Source organism: Cydia splendana, chromosome 1 (genome assembly GCF_910591565.1).
Source record: "Cydia splendana chromosome 1, ilCydSple1.2, whole genome shotgun sequence".
Classification (NCBI taxonomy): Eukaryota; Metazoa; Arthropoda; class Insecta; order Lepidoptera; family Tortricidae; genus Cydia; species Cydia splendana.
Window position 1 is genome coordinate 14887586 of NC_085960.1, and position 18691 is coordinate 14906276.

At 40.2% G+C, this 18691-nt stretch overlaps 1 long non-coding RNA gene and 1 other non-coding gene across 2 annotated transcripts in view; one reads left to right on the plus strand and one right to left on the minus strand.

Annotated features, from left to right (window-relative positions):
• LOC134796630 (uncharacterized) overlaps positions 1 to 13463 on the plus strand; it is a 207278-nt gene extending 193815 nt beyond the window's left edge. Inside the window, exon 2 of the long non-coding RNA XR_010144981.1 lies at positions 13128 to 13463. This is a non-coding gene — a long non-coding RNA (uncharacterized LOC134796630). The remainder of the gene's footprint in view (positions 1 to 13127) is intronic.
• Trnat-agu (transfer RNA threonine (anticodon AGU)) lies at positions 7274 to 7346 on the minus strand. The gene has a single exon. It is a non-coding gene; the product is annotated as a tRNA-Thr (tRNA).
• Positions 13464 to 18691: the final 5228 nt, after the last annotated feature.

Here is an 18691-nt window from a genome sequence, read left to right on the forward strand (position 1 = left end):
TGTGCATGATAGGTAATAATTCTACAATGTGTTCAGTTGCGAATAATAAACAAAAGAGTAATAAAAATCCTCATAGCAAATATAATTCAATTCATAGGAAGCCATCAGTGGAGATGAAACAAATGACAGGCATCCATCCCCTTCTGCGATAGAGGCTAATGCTCATCACATTTGCACACCGGCACTGTTGAAGAAAGGAAAGTAAGGAATGGAGGTGGTATTTTTCGCAAGGCAAAGTAGTATTTTGGCTACTTTAACAACAACAAAAAATACTATCTCACCTTTAAAATTATTTAGTGAAAACTGGTATACTTTAGGCCTTAGGAGATTTACACTACATACATTAGATGTACAGACGACGTCAAAGATATGTTTACTCTTTTGCACCTTACTCCTTTGTAATAAGGCGAAAAATGTAAACATATCTTTGACGTCGACTGTACATATAGTGTACCTACACAAATGTCATTTAAGATGTTTTATACAAATAGGTACCGATAGATGGATTTTTTTTTATGTACGAGTGTTACTAAACATAAGATACTACATATTTCGTTTTACGCTCTCGTAACATGTTTTATTCAAATGCTGGTTCCATAGCTATTTGATCGATAATATGTCATCAAATCTGATTCAGTTGGTGCAAGAGGTGCCATGCCTGCTCTGTGTGATTATCTATGTTTATATATTTCATTACTCACAACTATAATATTATCATCTTATGCCAATAAACTTCATCGTCTCAATCAGATTTTGCTATCTTTGAAGTGTGTAGAGCCTCTACCATCAGTTTTAACATTGACATAACGCTCACGTCTACGTAATTTACTTTCTGTACATCTCGCTTCCACTATTGCTCGCATATGCGAGTACGAGCGAGATGCATAGAAAGTAAGTTACGTAAACGTGAGCATTATGTCAATGTCAAAACTGGTGGTAGCCGTACAGGAGTTATCGTATACGTATCGTGTTATATCAAATGCCACATCTAAAAAGCAGCGGCTTTACTATATCCCCCTATTTATACCAAACAAATATCTGCTCATATTTTAGACATGTATCTCTCAAATTATTTGTTTTCATCGACTGTAGCTCAACTGACATATACCTTTCGTTATGATGTATTTTGTCTACTTTATTTGATGTTATTTATTTCTTCTTTGTTATATGTGCGTAATGATTGATATTGGTATCAGTATGATTACGATTTTGCAGGATACGAATAACCAGTTAAGGAATATATTAAATTGGTTTATAAAAAAAACACATTATTGCATTTTGCATAATGTAATGTGTCAGGTAGAGTCTGTGCGGAAAGAGAAGAGTCGTGGAATGTATTGGGCCCCATATATTCCACGACTCTTCTCTTTCCGCACAGACTCTATGTTAGGTATCATAGAAATAAAATATTATAATTTCTACTGCTGCATTATAAGAAATTATACTATAGTTAGGTTCCCATATTATTATTATATAGAAAAGTTTAAGTCGGCGCGGCGTAAAGTTTAATTAGGTACTTATTTAAAAAAACAAACGAATTTAACACTTGCCATGAAATTCGGTAGATAATCACTTTGGTAATGTTATATATTAAATTAATTTTGGGTCAGGGGTGTAGGAGGGGGTAGGCACGCTCAGGTTTGCGACGCTGGGCTACAGGTCTGCTCACTCAAGTCCTTCATACACGTCCCCGTCGACCCTGGATCTGCCGCCGCGGACCAGGGTTGAACCCACCCGGGGTTCACTGCTGGGTGGGTCGTACACCCTGGAAATGCTAGTGGTCTTAACGAGCGTCGCACTATTTACCAACAACCTCGGGCCACTAGCAGCTAAGTATGAGGGCCATACCTGGTGTGACAGTCCCACCCGCCAGGTAATCCTTTTCCCCTACCTTATCTCCCGTCTTAACATCCTGTGATCCAAATAGTCATTTCCCGTCTCTACTCCTATCTTTATCCCTCCTCTCTCTAATCCCTCCCTTCCCTATTTCCCCCTCTTTGCTCCCCTTTCCTACTCCATTTCCTCTCCGCCAATCCAAGGTGTCATACGTACCGTGCCGATGGATGCGTGGCTGGTGGCGAGACCAGTCTCTAACGGCGTCTCTACGAAACCGGGGCGAATCGTAGCAGTATCTAGTCCTTCAGTCGGCAAGCGGGGCTCTGCCGTTCTGTGACGAATATTTCCCTTGCTACTCGTGGGACGTTCATGGAAAATAGTAACAATTTAGAAAGTTTTGACGCCATGTCCTCAGCTCTGGACTTGATCCAGGCTGAAGGTAGTATCGGGGCGAAGGAGGCTGCAGAAGCCTCTGGCACGCCCGAGGTTTGCTCTCAGGGAGGGGAGGGGGTAGCTGAGGTCGACAGAGACGACATCGTCTCTGGTGCGCCCGGCGACAGCTCCTCGACCAAAGAGCCGCGTGTTTTCAAACGCATGTCGGGTGCTGCTCGCAAGAGGTTCCGCAGGCTTATGGGCGACGGGGTAGCCAAAGAGCAAGCCCTGCCATTGGCCCGTAAGCCTTGGGTGGACATCGCTGTGGAGAAGCCGGCCAAAGAGAAAGGCCCTGTAAAAAGGGTCCGCTCTGAGGACGAATCTCCACAGGGATCAGCGAAAAAGGCCCCGAAACTCCGCGCTGAAACCTCAGGGGAGCCTCGTCAACCGAGCTTCAGGAAGGTAGCGGGGTCCTCACGAGTAGGGATCCGTAATTCGGACCCTATGAGTGAGGACCAGATGAAGTTGGTCCACCGTCACCTAAATCTCGCCATGGTCACCCAATGGGCGAATGCGAAGGGCGGTGCACCACAGTTTCTGGGCTTCATTCACAAGACAGGCTGGATACTGGTGACCTGTGTCAACCAGGTTAGCAGGGACTGGCTTGTGAAGGAGGTCCCGAATCTAAAGCCGTGGCCGGAGGCGAAACTCTCCGTCATCCCGGAGGGTGAACTGCCCAAACCAGCCACGGCCATCACGTTCATTCCAGAGTCCGAGGCGGCCTCAGTGGAGGAAGCCTTGGCGCTGATCAGGGTCCAGAACTTTGGCCTGAATACAGAGCTCTGGAAAGTTCTCGGGGAGAAGGCTGAGCAGGGTGGCAAGGTGGTCACCTTCGCTCTGGATGAGCCTTCCGCCGAAACCCTTAAGGCCAATCGTGGGGAGGTAGCGATTGGCTTTAAGAAGGTACTGTTCCGACTAAAAGGGGGGCCAAACGCTCCCCCAGCACAGCAGACGGAGCAGCAACCCCAGCCCCTCGCTGAATCTACTCCCGGGCCAAGTACCATGGTACCTAGCGGCCGAACTCCTATACCCCAGGGCTCTCGTGGCCGTGGGGGCGGGCAACCGGCAGCTAGAGGTACAAGGGGCATGACGAGGGGCATGGTACCCGGTAGGGCCAGACCCATAACCTCGGTGACAGGAGGGCCTCAAAGGACTCCTGTTGCGAGAGGCAGGGGAGGGCCACAACGGGTCACCAAGAGGGCCAAATAAAAGGCCTTGGCCCTACGGCACCCGCGAGGGTCCTGCAAGCAAACATCCACCATGCGGCAGCAGCCACGGCCATTGTTGAAAGCCGGCTTGCAGGACACGTCGACCTCGCACTACTTCAAGAACCTTGGGTGCGGAACTCAACCATACTAGGACTGAACTCGGTTGGTAAAGTTTTATACAATACTAACGGAATTAAGCCTAGGGCTTGCATTGCTTTTGGCAAGAACATTGACTTTTTACCTGTTCCAGAGTTATGCACAGACGACCTGGTAGCAGCGTATGTAAATTTCAAGGGATGGAGCGGGCAGAGAGTTATACTCTGTTCGGCATACCTCCCTGAAGATAGGAACGACCCCTCTGCGGAACTCACAACCGTGGCCGACTATGCCCGCAAACACAACGCAGAAATACTGGTGGGATGTGATGCCAACGCCCACCACACCAACTGGGGGAGCACCGACATCAATGATAGGGGTGAGTTACTACATGACTTTCTTCTATGCAATAACTTCCAAATTCTAAACATAGGATGTTCACCCACCTTTGTCACTAGGGTTAGGAAGGAGGTTTTGGACTTGACTTTTGCATCTTCAAATCTAGCCAGGCATATTCAGAACTGGAGGGTAAGTGATGTAGAATCGTTGTCAGATCATAAGCACATCTGTTTTAATATATCTTTTTCTCTCAGCGTTCAAACGGTCATCTTCAGGGATCCCCGGAGGACTGACTGGGAAGGCTACAGGAGCTGCCTAGAACGTAATCTGGAATCCGCAGGGAAGGTAATCAAAACGCGGGAGAGTTTAGAACTTGCGGTAGAGGTGGTCTCAAATGGCATTGTAAGTGCCTTTGAAGAAAACTGTGCTCCCAAGGTCAAATCTACTAAACGTGTGGTCCCGTGGTGGAACTCCAACCTTAGGAGGCTCAGGGACAAAACACGCAAGTTATTCAATAGGGCTAAGAGGACAGGGGAGTGGGAGGTCTATCGGAAAGCCCTAAATGAATACAGTAAAGAGATTAGGAAAGCTAAGAGAGCGTCATGGAGGAGGTTCTGCGAGGAAATTGAAAATACGCCTCAAGGAGCGAGACTCCACAGGATACTCTCCAAAGCTAGAAGCAATCAAGTAGGCCTTCTCAGGAGGCATGATGGCTCCTTCACTGCTAGTGAGACGGAGACTTTGGAGCTCTTAGCTGAAACTCACTTCCCAGGGGCAGGACAGTCGCATCAGTCCCAGGTGGTCAGAGGCCTGCACAGGCCTCGCCCGGAGGACTGGAGGCAGGCTGCCCTCGTCATAAGGCCCGGGATAGTGAAGTGGGCTATAAACTCCTTTAAACCTTACAAGACGTGCGGCCTGGACGGAGTAAGCCCTGTGCTAATGCAGCGAGGAGCTGAAGTCCTAATCCCGCATTTGGTTAGAATCTTCAGAGCTAGTTATGCCTGGGGACACTTACCAGAACAGTGGAACAAGGTCAAGGTATTATTTATACCGAAGGCTGGGAGGAAGGATTATGCTTTAGCCAAGTCCTTCAGACCGATCAGTCTCTCCTCGTTCCTCCTTAAAACCTTGGAAAAGGTAATCGATAAGTATATCAGGGAGAGCTGTCTTCTGAGAAAACCCATACACGACAGTCAACATGCTTACCGCAGGGGCAGATCTACAGAGACTGCCTTGCTGGAGCTAGTTGACAGAGTGGAAAGGGCCTTGGAAGACAAGGACATAGCCATGTCGGCCTTCCTAGATATTGAGGGCGCTTTTGATAATACACCCATTCGGACACTGGTGGAAGGGCTTAGGGCCAAGGAGGTGGATTCCACCACTATCCGCTGGGTGCAAAGCATGCTCTCAAGCAGAGTGGTTAGGCTAGACTTGCTTAACACTACTCTCGAAGTGGCCACTGTGAGAGGCTGCCCGCAGGGAGGTGTCCTATCTCCCTTGCTCTGGACTCTCGCGGTGGATGGACTTCTGCACAAGATGGCGGAACTCCGAATCGACACTCAGGGGTACGCAGACGACCTTGTTGTGACGGTGAGGGGCAACTGCCAAAGTACTTTATCAGACCTTATGCAGAGGGCTCTCAACACCATAAATACATGGTGCGGAGAGAATGAATTGTCTATCAATGCAGATAAGACAATTATAGTACCATTCACGAACAAGAGGAAACTGGACAAACTTAAACCACTTGTCATGAATGGTAAAACTATTCCGTTCTCAACAGAGGTCAAATATCTGGGGGTAACACTGGACCAGAAACTGACCTGGAACAAGCATGTGGACGGAACCATACAAAAGGCTAAATCAGCCTTGGCAATATGCTGTCGTTTGGCAGGCAACAGATGGGGTCTAAAACCCAAAATTGCCTTATGGCTGTACACATCCATAGTGAGGCCGATAGTGTCTTACGCCTCTGTAGCATGGTACAGGAAAACGACGCAGAAGGTAACAGTGATGAAGCTTGGCAGCCTTCAAAGAACTGCCTGTGTCATCGTCACTGGGGCCATGTCATCCTCCCCGACGGCAGCCCTAGAAGCCATACTAAATCTACCACCCCTCCACTTGCATCTAGAATTGGAGGCGAGATCTAGTATGTTTAGAATAGCGGGCGTGAGGAGAGGTAATTGGTTATCGCAAACTCTGAGACTGTTTAATGAATCAGTGTACGATATTCCTGTTCTTGGGATGCCAACCGACACTATGTCACCCAAATTTTGTCCACTCAAACTTTACTCAGTGGAAATCCCCAAACGGGAGGACTGGTCAAACAGTCAAATTAAGTGGAAAGAAGGAAGCCTGAGGTGGTACACTGATGGCTCCAAATCCGGATCTGAAGTAGGTTGCGGAGTATACGGTGAAGCGCCTAGGAAAAGCATCAGCTTAAACCTAGGACGTTTTTGCTCTATATTCCAGGCAGAGGTATACGCCATTCTAGAATGTGCGTCAATCAATCTGCAAAGCAACTACGGCAACCATACTATCTATATCCATTCGGATAGCCAGGCGGCACTCTTAGCTCTAACCTCCGATGTCACCACATCGAGGCTGGTTGAGAACTGCAGGCAACTATTGAACAACCTTGGAGCCAGGAACAAGGTTGTTCTACGTTGGGTCCCGGGGCATGCGGGTATCGTAGGAAACGAGAAGGCCGACGAACTCGCGCGAGCAGGGGCTAAGGGGAAGAACTACAGTCCTGAGCCCTTTTGTGGTATCCCCAAAAGCCTAACGCGGCTCACCCTAAAGACCTACTGTCACTACAAAACCATTCAACTCTGGAGAGAAACAACAGGTTTGAACCATTCCAAAGCGCTTATCAAGGCCTTCAGCAAAAAGGCGTCCTCGAACGCCTTAGCGCTGTCTAGGAACCAACTGCGCAACTTGGTAAGGGTGCTTACCGGGCATTGCGGCCTAAATAAGCACATGCGCACCATGGGGAAACGTGACATAGGGCGGTGCAGACTCTGCGTGGAGGCGGAGGAGACGCCCTTGCACATCCTCACAGAGTGCCCTTGCCTAATGCGTACTCGTGACCTAATCTTGGGCGGACACATATTACGCCCGGAGGAGGTAAAGTCTCTCGAGACCAAAAGGATCCTGCAGCTATTCGAAGTTGCAGGGTTGGATCGAGAGTTGTAATAGGTGGCGATCACAATAGATCAGGAATGGTCGCAGTGATACATAGGCTTTGGAGCCTTATATAGCCCCTAATAAAGAAGAAGAAGAAGAAGAATTTTGGGTCAAGCAGAAACGTCTGCGAGCGATGCTATTAAGCTTAGAACAAATTTAGATGTGGAACAATTTACCGTCTTGGGTGAGACTTGAACTCGCGACCACTAGATCACTAGCCCAGTGCTCTGCCATCTGAGCTACCAAGACCGCATCCATGGACAGCAAATATTTCCACCATATGGGTTTTTTTATGGAGGTACCCTAGCGGCATCTACCCTAAAAGTGTTACACTTCTTAAACAGCTACCGGACTCTTAGGGTAGATGCCTCCCCAAAAGGCTCATATGGTGGAAATAGCTCTCCTACCTGCAAAAATGCGGTTTATAAGCGACATTGTTTTCTTTAAAGGAGTCACCTAAGACACGTAATAATAAATCAGGATAATGGTAAAAACAGGCTAAAGGCCTCGACCCCAACTGGAGGTAGCAATATAAGTCAACTTAATGTATCATTTTATTGCTTTCTCCTTTGAAATAATAGCACGTCTGAAATCGATAGTCTAACACATACGGGTATGGGTATTCTCCGTTTCCTAGCTAGGTTTATATAGCGCCTCACCTTACAGTTGTGGGATTTAATAGTACATTACGATACAAGTGCAAAAAAAGAGGAAAATCGGAACGAGTGGCAGTACACGAGTAACACGATGTGTCATTTACATTTGTACAAATATATTTAAAAAATCTAAAAAAAAAACACCTGAACTCATATACCTGGGCGATTTTATTTAAAGTTGTCCCCTACACTTTTTTTTCAAATTTTGGGATTTTTTAAGTTATTTCTACTCAGAATCACGAGCTCTTTCTATCCTAATAGGAGAAAAAAAGTGTCCCAAGGTTTTTCTTTCCATTCCGTTACCATTTTTCATAGACTTTGTATGGCGGTCGCGAAATGGAAAGATCGAAAATTGTATGGAAATTTTGGGACACTTTTTTCTCCTATTAGGATCAAAAGAGCTCATTATTCTGAGTAGAAATAACATAAAAAATCCCAAATTTGAAAAAAAAGTGTAGGGGACAACTTTAAATAAAATCGCCCACCTAACATTTATTCCTTCTTTTGGCCTCAGAAATGCGTAGTTAAAATCTCTCGTATATTATTCAACCACTCACACACAAGAAATACTGTAAAGTTCTGCTGACAAAAGCGCGTATCTGCGGGTCTGTCGCCACAGGCGCCGCCTATTATAGGTACGCCTTATTTCATGAAGTAAATAATAAAAGGGTTCAACCAACAAGCACTCCAAAATATGTATAGGTACCTACTAACTACCTATAACTTAAACAATTGAATTGGTCTACAAAATTTCTAATTTTTGTGGTATACTTACCTCAACATCAACAATTACATTGCGTTTAAGCGTTTGTAAACAATTGTATGAGTTAACTAAAGAATGAGTACTATCAATAATAAAAGCTAAACTTAGCTTTAGCTTAGGTAGGTACCTATTTCAACAATACCTGCATTATACCACGTGAATGTTATATATAAGTACCTATACGGATGCATTAACATTTTCGTCGCTCAAGCAATCCTAGTAACAATTATTTAATATATTAATTACCTACTACACTTAAAAAAACACCGGAAAAATAAATGAAAAGTAAAACGCTTAGAACTTTAAAATGCTACCCAATTTGCTCAAGGCAAGCTCTTAAAAAGGGGAGATGTGATTTTTTAAGACACATAATATTAAATTTAACTTTCATCTCCCATGAGCCGTGGCAAAATGCGGGGATAACGCGAGGAAGAAGAAGAGGTAGGTAGTCATGTTGTGTGTGGCCTGCAGAGAAACCTTATTATAGGTTTAATTGTAAAACTACAAAAAAACCTATAATTAGCACACTACATGTCATAAGGATTTTTAAATCAAAGTTATGAGTAACAATTTACATTTTCCGTTTTATTTGATTTATTTCTAAACATGAAGCGCAACGTAAATAAATTAAAAACTTAGAGATTTAAAGGAGCCATTCAGTCATTTTTCTCTATTTGTTATTCCAGCAAGTTCCCAGCAATATGTAAGCGAACATTAATATTAAAATTAGTTTTCATTTAACCGGGTTCAAGTCTGACGCGGCTTGGACACTGAGAAATTGCAGTCGGGCGAGAATTTTTAAAATTATTATACTAATGTTGCCAGACGCGAACATGAAACATCTTCGTGGATACGAATAGACCTATACTCTTTATCTTTTGGTATTTAAATAAAAGTAAACAAATAGTTTGTACATTTTCGGGTAGTTACAACATTTATCGGTTAACCAACCAAATACAAAACCGCCTGGATCTATCACTGGACGATCTGACTTTAACCTACATTATTTGATCGTGTAATGTTTTCATCTACCCTCAACTGGCATAAGGAGCCAGGAGGGTAGATTTTGTTTACTTTTATTTTAATACCTAAAGATACAGACTAACGATAGATTTTGAAATCTGTTATTGTTTTAATATGGGGCTATTCATAAATTACGTCATTTCAAATTAGGGGGGGGGGGGGTCTGGACATCGGATGACGGTAGCATGAAGTAGGAGGAAATGGGGTCATTTGAAGCATGATTTTTGGATGATTATAGGGGGGGGGGGTCAAAAATCGTCAAAAATCGATGACGTAATTTATGGACAGCCCCTATGCTGTGATCGCTCGCGGTTATTGGTGCGCGCGAAATACCTAAGTGCACTGTGTACGGTTTGCAACGGAACTGAAGTTGCGATATGTTTAATTTTATATTTATTATTTACGCTAAACCACAGATTAATAAATGCTAAACACTACTTTGAAATTTGAAGCTTGTGTTTTACGCTACTGCAGCGCTTATCCAGACGAATTACTTCAAGAAAAGATGGTACTGCTGTGGTGCTGTGCCTTTGTTTGGTTTTGCTCAACTTGACAGATACTCGCAGTAGATACCTACAATGTATTACATAGTTTATAATAATTGATAATAATATATTAACATGATTATACATATTATTTTATTTTTTTATTCAATTTTTATTATGTGTTGTTTTGTGCGTATACCAAGTAAATTTATATTTTAACTAGTGATACCTTCCTTCTTCCTCGCGTTATCCCGGCATTTTGCCACGGCTCATGGGAGCCTGGGGTCCGCTTCACAACTAATCCCAAGAATTGACGAAGGCACTAGTTTTTACGAAAGCGACTGCCATCTGACCTTTCAACCCAGAGGGGAAACTAAGCCTTATTGGGATTAGTCCGGTTTCCTCACGATGTTTTCCTTCACCGAAAAGCAACTGGTAAATATCAATGATATTTCGTACATAAGTTCCGAAAAACTCATTGGTACGAGCCGGGGTTTGAACCCGCGACCTCCGGATTGTAAGTCGCACGCTCTTACCGCTAGGCCACCAGCGCTTCACTTAACTTAACTAGTGATACCTATTAATAGAAAATCTATTACAAAAATGTGTTAATGCCACTACCCATTACCTATCTTGTAATCAGCTACGTGGACGCTACTCATTGACGTTGCTATAGAGACTGCAAGTGAACACTGCAGTTATTATTTAGAACCTAGAATATACTTCAATGATACTTAATCACTCTAAGTAATTCGTTATTATATTTGTATACTGAATACTGGGCAATTGCACACAGGTATTCACCCAATATTCTATCAGTGGTACGCGGCACTTTAACTACTGTGCAGGCATACTTTCTCAGTGAAAAAAAAAATTAAGTACCTAGTCACCTACATGCAAAATCAGCATTAAATTTTTACAAAGCTTTAAAAAAATATGCCTGATTTTAGTATGGGTTATACCTCCAATCTAGTTCTAAATTTTCTGCAGAAATATTTACCTCTGAATATTATGTTATTTATTCGTGCCATTTTTGGCCATCATTACAGCTTCAAATGTAGAAAGTTATACTTGACAATTGAAAGAATATATTGCGTTGTTTTGTCCTTGTTATGCCCATTGCTTTTCCATTATTCATCAAATACGATGGAATATAATACACTATGGTTGTTTTTGGAATATTTTATCAGTATTTGGATAACTCTCATAATAGAAGATGATTGTTTTAAGAAATACCTGAGTTCCATCAAACATATAGATCGAACCTTAGGCCTCGATTGTTTGAACTTAGCAAGCTTTCGGCTATATGTAGTCTTTTTTTTTATTGCTCTTGTAAGAATTTGTATTGGCCTCCTCTTTTTGGACAACCTTTTTATTCGCCCTGTGATTTATTCTCTTCACGCCTATATTCACATGACCATCGATTTCAGTCACATTATTCGATTTATTATATTTGACGCTATGTATGAAAGAATGATTAAACTTGGAAATCATTTTAAGAATATCTTTATTCAGCCAATTAATGATTACACAAACATGACATCTGATGTAAAAACAGGATTATTAGCATATAAACAGCTTCTCGATAGTGTTCAACTTCTGGATAAAATACAAACAACGGTAATTTGCTCCATATGACCGAGTGTATAATATATTATATTTCTTAAGCTTAGCCTTCCACAAGCAATAAGTCCATTTATTATCCATTTACTTTTCGCTATCTGTCGTTCGTGAACTACCTAATGGTTTATTTTTGTGTATTTTAGTACTTAATAGCCCTGATGATGCGCTTCATAGACAGTCTCTTGGACCTTAATGCGACTCTTTTAATTGATTGGGATATCTCTGTATGGGTATGGCTTTTTTTCTCTGTTTTCTCTGTTCTGTGTTGTGTTTCTGTGTGTTGGTGTGTGTTGTGGGGGTGTGTTTTTTTGTCTGTTCTGTGCGTGTGTGTTCTGTGTGTGTTGTGTGTAACTGCAAAGCTTTCCCCTTTTGACATCAATACTAACTAATGTTTCAGGCTCCTTCGAGTGTTTATGTATTTGAGTCAATATACTCAACGATGCTAGTTCTCATTCCAGCAGTTTTCATGGAACTGATACACATGGAAGTTGATAATCTTTTATTGATTTTGACATTGCAGCATTCCAAGTGTAAAGGTAGGTGTTACTTATACAGTATGTTTCTTGAACCCTTAGCCATATTTTGCGAGGTGAATATATGTATATGTCATACTGAGCAACTTTTCCTGTAGGACCAACCCCATCATCATATCATACACGCTGTTTTTTTAGTCCTTTAATTTCAAGAGTGCATTCCTGAGCTTATATAAATTAAGTAACTTTCTCAAAGAAACCGGTATTCTAATTAACTCCATCATTTTGGAGATAAATGGTGATTTATTTTTTTCTAATAAAGCCCCTACGAGCGCGTACAGTTGTACACTTGCCTTAGGGCCTGTTTACATGTTGATGGGTGTTGAGTATGAATTCAGCGCATACATTTGCTACTAAACGCAAATACTATCTCGGACAATCGATATTCGAAATGTCATTGATATGTGATAGTTTTCAATTGTTTGGTGGATTAAAACATAATATCCGTGTTACAACAACGCTATTATAATTACGATTTATGAAATATACAAAAAAAAGTAGATATGATATTTTCGTGTTAGTTTGTATCGAGCCAACTTTAACCTTTTTATTAAGGTTTTGGTTGGAGTTTGCCGTTGCAAATATGTATAGGTAGGTATCTATATATGTATGTAGGTATATTATTGTACATATAAATAGAAACACGAGAAAAACAGTTACATAGTGAATTAAATACAACAAAGGCGAACTTATCCCTGTATGGGATCTCTTCCAGTTAACCTTTGAGGAAATGAGTAGGACAGATAAGTAACGATGAATGACAAACAAAAGCAAAAGTGTACAATCATTAAAATTAATGAAATGCAAGTTTTGAATAACAAATACATAAATAGATATACACCGTGTTTTTATTGAATTCCGTTAACTTCGGGGTATGGTTAAGTACGTTTAAGAGAACTAAATGGCATACTTAATTTTCAAAAATATTTTTTTTTGCAAACAAAAAGTTTAAAAAGTAATTAAATGTAGCATGTAGCGTTGTTGTAATACAGGCATTACATTTAACTCAACCAAACAATTGAAATCTGTGACATATCAATGCCATTTCGAACATTGATCGACCGAGATTGTACTTAACTTACTTAAGTTTAGTAGCAAATGTATGAACTCATTCTAAACACTAATCAATATGTAAACCGACCCTAAGGCAAGTGTACACGCTTGTAGAGGCCTTATAGGAAAAAAATAAATTATTGATTATCTCCGAAATGGAGTTAATTAGAATATCGGTGTCTTTGAGAAAGTTAGGTACTTGATTTAAGCTCAGGAATGCACCCTTGAAATTAACGGAAATCAAAAAAACACGGTGTATAACAATACTAGAATGCATACCTACATATATAAATGTAACATAAATAAAAATAAATAAATACTCAATATATAATATAATAAATAGATATGAATTCGAACCAGAAAAGTAAAGGAAATCAAAGAAGTAGGTACTTAATCGAGAAAAACAGAATTATATTCACACAGAACCTATAAATATAGTAATAGGTTCCGTATGAATTTTTCATGACATACCTATGTGCATGCCCTTGATTAAAACGTGTAAAAATTCAATATAATAACTACAATTTTTGCGTTAGCATCTTCTTGGTTATCGTAGTAATTTTAAGTAAGTAATAATAATTTTCAGATGACAATCTACGGGTCGCCATATCAAAAGGGATTCGCTACTTGAAGTTGCGTCCGTTTCAGTTTCACATCTGGCGTATCATACCAATCGATAGTTCGCTGCCAATATCCTTCATCAGTCTTGTATTCGCGTACACCTTTATCATTTTACAAGTGCATCATGTCCTTTAATAGCCCATTGAGCGTCACACCCATTTTTTAGGGTTCCGTACCCAAAGGGTAAAACGGGACCCTATTACTAAGACTCCGCTGTCCGTCCGTCCGTCCGTCTGTCTGTCACCAGGCTGTATCTCACGAACCGTGATAGCTAGACAGTTGAAATTTTCACAGATGATGTATTTCTGTTGCCGCTATAACAACAAATACTAAAAACAGAATAAAATAAAGATTTAAGTGGGGCTCCCATACAACAAACGTGATTTTTGACCGAAGTTAAGCAACGTCGGGCGGGGTCAGTACTTGGATGGGTGACCGTTTTTATAGATAATGGTACGGAACCCTTCGTTTGCGAGTCCGACTCGCACTTGGCCGGTTTTAGGATTGCATAAAAAACTAGGATACTTACATGTCGTAAAGGTCTGTCATTTTATTCCATAACGATTACTACTAAAGCTCCTAAATTAAAGCACGCGTACCTATAGTCGTAGCACTCGTAGCTCACTTCAAAGTTTGTGTAGGTATGTAAAAGATTTGATTAATTGTACATTATCATAAGCAATGCCGCAGCAAGCATCCATAATAGTAAGGAAATGATGGCAAGTGTGTCGATTTTTACGTACTTACCTAGGTAGGTACATGCATGACGAAAGCAATGTAACTTAATTATATAAATATATTAAGAACGGGTCACTCGCGTATTTTAAGGCGTTTTCGACTTAAAATACGTGAGTGACCCGTTCTTAATTTATTTAATATGTATGTGTCTCACAGAAGTTTTGTTATTAAAATGTAGCCTAATCTTAGGGGTCATCCATTAATTACATCACACGAATTTCTAGGTTTTTTTACCCCTCCCCCCCTCCTTGTCACACTTGGTCACATTTGGCAAACCCCTCCCCCCTGGTGTGACGTCACATTTCTTCAACGAAATCGGCAAATATTTATTTAATATTTTATCAAAATATTTTTGACAAAAGAATTATTAGTAATTTTATAACCCAAAACTGATTAAGAAATAAAATTAAACGAAAAAAAACGATTATCGTTTCAAAACCTTGTTATTTAAATGATAATTAGCGTATAAAATAATTTAAATACATTTTCGGTTACTGGTGAAGTTAAAGTGACGTCACAAAGTTTATGACTCCCCCCTCCCCCTTGTCACAACATGTCACATTTTCTTGACCCCCTCCCTCCCCCTAAACGTGTGATGTAATTAATGGATGACCCCTTAATGGGAAACTGTTTTATACATTTTTCATCACGTTTGCTCGAAAAAGATCTTATTTCATGCAGGTGTACCTACTGATGGACAACGGCCCATATTGTTGCCGCGGGAGTAATAGATTGTAAGAAAAAAGCTATACCTACTTAACTCCCGATTTAATGTTATTTTAGGCCAAGGCCGTAGGCCGTGAAAACTAGTGAATACCATGTGAATGCGCATTTTCCCTAGTCAAACCTAGTTTTCAGTTTTTTTTAATTTGAATAATTAGTAAGATCCTATTCCATGCGAAGTTAATACAGTCAGCAGCAGAAGTTGTTAAGCGGGCGAGTTGTTCAAAATGATCTAGACACGACTTTATTGTTAACAGAATAATAACGTGTCAAGTGTGTAATTTTGAACACCTCGCCCGCTTAGCAACTTTTGCTGCTGACTGTACAGATAGATATAGGTACATAGTAGTTAAGTGTATAGTTTAACTAGTATTGCTTACTATTTGTTACTATACATATTTATATTGTCTGCACATTATAATTGTTAGTAGTAAAGATATTTCAAATACAAGTTTATATATATAGATAGGTAGGTAGGTAAATTAGGTACCACTGTAGGTACCTACTTCACAATAATTTCCTGTTAACAAGTAGAGCTTGCGTGTTAAATGCATCGATAACTAGAACAATAGTACATTACTACAGAGGCCGGGACGAAAGGGGTTGCCGGCCGAAGACATATAGACGGCCGAGCGAAGCGAGGCCGGATAGGTCTGAGCGCGGGCAACCCCATTTCCCGCCGAGGTATGTATAGTGCTTTTCTCAAACATGCAATGAAATAAATAAAATAAAAAATCCACGAAACCCAAGTTTTATTTATAGAAAAAACGAAAAGTAAAGTACACCCAAAATATAACCAACACGTACCTATATCATTATCACGCGTATGTTTTACACGAGTCGTGTATTTTTACTACCCGTATATTTTCATGTATCTTTGATTTTTTCGCCTTGTATCCGTCTGACTGTCGTTTTCGTCACATAAGTTTACATAGTCTTTCATGTTGATATCATGTTTCACATACATCGTTGCTTTATGCACGGAGTAAATAAGTATAATTTCCACAGTGTTGACGAATTTGTAGTTACATTCATTTAAAATATGCCACAAAACTGTTTCTAACAAACTGTAAGCCATTTTTCTTAGTTTCTCAAATAATAAAATTGCCATAAGCAACCATATACATACTTCGTCTTTGACTTGGCGGCAGAGGCAGCAAGTTATTAAAATCAATTCTGCTTACGCTGCCAATTCCAACGCCTACGATTACAATTAATATTAATTTCATTATTTCGTCGGAACTCATATTAAAGTCAAAAAATCAACAACGCACCATAAATCCAATAAAACAGAATGAATATTTTTCAACTTTACCTCCATAACAATTTAAAAAATATAACTACGCGTGTTTGAGTAGACCTTTTTACCGCTAACGTTTAGATTTGGTTTAGATGAAATGTTTTAAATGTTTTTATTTGTGTAGTTAAATTTATAATTAAAAATTATAAAATTATAGAATGGATTATTTATTAAGTTCATGTTGATTTTATACAAATAAAACTGCAAATTATAGCAAACATTGTTTTTTGTTTTTTTTTTATAGGCGTAGTGGCAGAGTGTCATTACGAACCATAAAGCAAATACTGCCTCTAGTTTTTTTTAATGGATGAATGCCACGATGCTGTGTCACAAATATCTGTGAAATGAAAATTAAAAAATAGGACTTTGCCGGCCTAGGCCTGCAAGATGTGTATGAAATTCCATTAACGACCTTTTGTCCTAGCCGCACCTGAAACGTCATACTTCGCAGCCTATTATAAGGAACATAACATCAATATTTCATTGCATGTTTGAGAAAAGCTTATTTTGTCTTCGTTGATAATAAATAAAGTTAGGGTATTTATAATATATTGTTTTAAATGAATATGTGATAAAAAGAACTTTATTGCACTAACTTTCACTTTGGGAGAATGAACCGTGTGCGTTTGGAGCAGGGATCGAAGACCGGTATTATTTTCGTACAAATTATATACTAACCGGTATTCAATTTCGGTATGTATCTCGGTTTTTTATGTATTTTTTTTGCATTAAATTCAGCTAGTCTTGTAATTCATTGTCCGTACCTAAATACCATTTTAGAAAATCAAACCAATATTGCGCATTTAAGGTCTAATTTTGATTTTTAGTTATACCGGTAACGATCCCTGGTTTGATGGTGATCCAATCCTAATAAAAATAATAGTACGCGTGGTCAGAAAGAGTTAAAGCACCCATTACGTAAAATAAAGAGTGACAACCTAATTACTAGTTTCTCTCTTCTAAAAACTTTCAGTTTACCCCTCATACGAACACTGAAAATTTCCTAGATCCTATAGATGTGCTATACGCAGTGTTGGCCGAAACGTTAATGCAATTGAATATTCTTGACCAATAACCAGTACAAATTGAACCGTCAACTGTAACCGTACGTCCGTTACCGTTTACGGTTCAATTTGTACTGGTTAATGGTCAATTGCAATTAACGTTCGGCCAACACTGGCTATACGCGTCCCTCCGTGAGGGACAAAACATACGCAATGCGACACTATGATTGGTCGAATTTATTTGTTGCCCACCATAATCCATCCATACCTACTACATTTTCGGTGGGGAATAAAAAAAATGTGAGACTGTGACAAGGACAAACAATAATAGCGATTTCGCTGCTACTCCTACTGAAAGATACATAAGACTATCCCGTTCGGTCATTTCCCCACCCCTCATGCCTGATCCAGGTATATAGGTATACTAGATTCATGGTAAATTTCAATGTTTAACATGGGCTGAGCTGCTGCGAGCTGAGACCGCTAGGCGACAGATCGTACAAAGCATTAAAAAGATCGTGTTTTTATAGCTACTCTTAATTTTTCATATAATTAGGTATATAATTTAATTTTGATTGTTGTTTATTCTAGTGGCAATCGAAAAGCACTGTGTGATACCTAATATCCCTATAATATACCTGTGTGATATCCGAAAACCTCCCTGGCAACGGGAATGCACATATTTTTCGGCCACCGTGTATAGGTACCAATCAACCAAATGATTATTCAATCGTTTACAGACAATTACTTTTCGTTTCGATATTTAAAGCCCCTCATAAACATGTGCACTAAAACAATCATAAAAATCGAATTTGAATAAGGTCGTAAACTTTTGATACGATGGCACGCAGTTGGAAAGGTATCAGCATCGCTCGCCTCATTCGTTATTCGTTTAAGTATGTATTTCTTATTAAACTCGTTCTTTATTCGTCTTGTTCGTAAAGAACGAGTGACGAATACAGAATGATACGAAATCAGTAATAAACGAGAAACGAATGATACGAGCGATACCGTTGGAAAGGCACAATACGAATGACGAAACGAATCATTTGCCGTCAATTTATTTCGTGAT